This window comes from Peromyscus californicus, unplaced genomic scaffold (genome assembly GCF_007827085.1).
Source record: "Peromyscus californicus insignis strain IS unplaced genomic scaffold, ASM782708v3 Scaffold_8__1_contigs__length_139910024, whole genome shotgun sequence".
Classification (NCBI taxonomy): Eukaryota; Metazoa; Chordata; class Mammalia; order Rodentia; family Cricetidae; genus Peromyscus; species Peromyscus californicus.
The window spans coordinates 70,868,315-70,870,457 of record NW_026294606.1 but is presented as its reverse complement, the minus strand read 5'-3'; the positions used below and the strand labels follow the sequence as shown (position 1 = coordinate 70,870,457).

General features: G+C 44.8%; 1 pseudogene; it reads right to left on the bottom strand.

The window, feature by feature from the left end:
• Positions 1-977: 977 nt before the first annotated feature.
• LOC128104473 (40S ribosomal protein S20-like) lies at positions 978-1,323 on the bottom strand (annotated as a pseudogene).
• Positions 1,324-2,143: the final 820 nt, after the last annotated feature.

Here is a 2,143-nt window from a genome sequence, read left to right as displayed (position 1 = left end):
TTTGTCATTTAGTACAGACAATAGCTCAGTGAGAGGTTCCACAGTCATACCTACTTGATGAAAATGAAGGTTCTGGAGTCTTGTGAAGGCTGGATTGCTATTGGATAGTGTAAAGGTTGGGTGTACACTTGGGTAGTTTGCTGTTACAGTCACTTTTAAGGAGGCATTGTGATTACCCAATTCTTCTCAGGTAGCTTTTGGAGTTAAAAGGCATGATGCGGCGATTTGAATGAAAAATGTCCTCGTAGGTTCACATATTGAACTCTTGGTCTCGGTGTCGCCTTTTGGGGAGGTTTAGGGGGTGGAGCCTTGCTGGAGGAAGTATGTCAAGTCACAGCCTTAGCCACTCTGCTTTCTGCATGTTGTTGAAGAGGTGATCTCTTAGCTTCCTGTTCTGGCCACCTGCTGCCAGGCCTCCCCTGCCAGTACAGAATCTTCTTCTGAAACTTGAACCCTAAATAAACTCTTTACCCTACAAGTTGCCTTGGTCACAGTATTTCATTACATCAATGAAGGGTAACTAATCCATGTGATAACGGATGTCTGCCTCATTTGCTGAGTGATTTTGGCAGGCTTAGCCTATGTTTCTGTTTCCTCCTTGAGCAAATGGGATTCAGGACAGGAGCATGCAGATTAGTTAGCTGGGATATAAAATCAGTTTCTGGTACAAGCCCATGCTCAGTAGTCTACTATTATCACTAATGAGCACATGCTGCCTCCTTCATTTTGACTTGGTGAGCAGCTCTTCAGACACAATGCTAATAGCCCTTTGGTGTCAAATGGGCTGCCTTGATTTTCTTTAGTTGTACTCTCTGGTTTTCTATAAGTTATTTATTTATTTTGGTTTTTCGAGACAGGGTCTCTCTGTGTAGCTTTGCGCCTTTCCTGGAACTCACTTGGTAGCCCAGGCTGGTTCTATAAGTTATTATTATTATTTTTTTAACAACCAATTAAGTCAATTTACTAAAATAGTTGACTTAGGCATCTCCAATAGTGATTTCAACCTCCACCCCTGGCTCAATACTGATGGAAGTAATCTGTTTAACAATCTCGGAAGGACTGTGTGAGTCAGTGAGTCCCTTGTGGATTCTCATTTGGAAATGATGCCATGCCTTGGAACCTTCACCACAGGGTGTTTTTCATGTAGTGACTCTCAGTGTCTGGGTAGGCATGCACACCGGTCTTTTCAGATTCCTTTCCCTTGTGCCTTTGATCAAGTCAGTACACATCTTCTCTAGCAATTGCACGTTGCGGCAGGTGAGTGTGATTTGAATTTGCCACCTTGGGTTCCACAGATGTCCCTCCGGTATCTTTAAAAGTCATGGCTGTGGTGTGGTTCCCTGACCGCCCTGTTCCTCAGCAGGAGTGAACAGCGGTGAGTCAGGACAGGACAGGAGGGAGCATATTGAACAGAGGTCTGCTGCTCGCACCCCTATGCCTCAGAAAGAAGTTATTATTTCTTTTAGACTCAATTCAAGGCCAGTATCTTTCACTCACTCTAATGGCCCAGGTAGTATCTTATTTTACTGAGTGTCTATCAATACTTCTGCATTGGTTTGGATAAATGTCCCCAAAGGCTCATGCCCTGAAGGTTTGATCAATAGTCTGTGGTGCTGTGGTGAAGGACCCTTAAGAGGGGAGACAGGTGTGGTGCATGCCTTTAAGCCCAGCACATAGGAGGCAAAAGCAGGTGGTTATCCGTGGGTTCAAGGCTAGCTTGATCTACACAGTGATTTCCAGGACAGCCAAGTGGGTACAGAAGAAAACCTTTGAGTGACTAGGGTCAGACAATTGAAGAGATATTGGTACTTCAGCCTCTTGTCCTCTCTTTCCCTTCCCTTCTCAGCTGCCACGAGACCAGCAGCTTTGTCCCACCATAGGCTCCCTTCATGATGTGTTGCTTTCCTATAGGAGTAAAAACAACAACAACAAACAGGCCATAGACCATAGAAAACCTGAGAAACTCTGAGCTCTGAGCCCAAACACAGGGTTTTTTTTTTTTTTTTTTTTTTTTGGTTTTCCGAGACAAAGTTTCTCTGTGTAATAGTCCTGGCTGTCCTCGAACTCACTTTGCAGACCAGGCTGGCCTCGAACACACTAAGATCTGCTTGCCTCTGCCTCCCGAGTGCTGGTATTAAAGGCG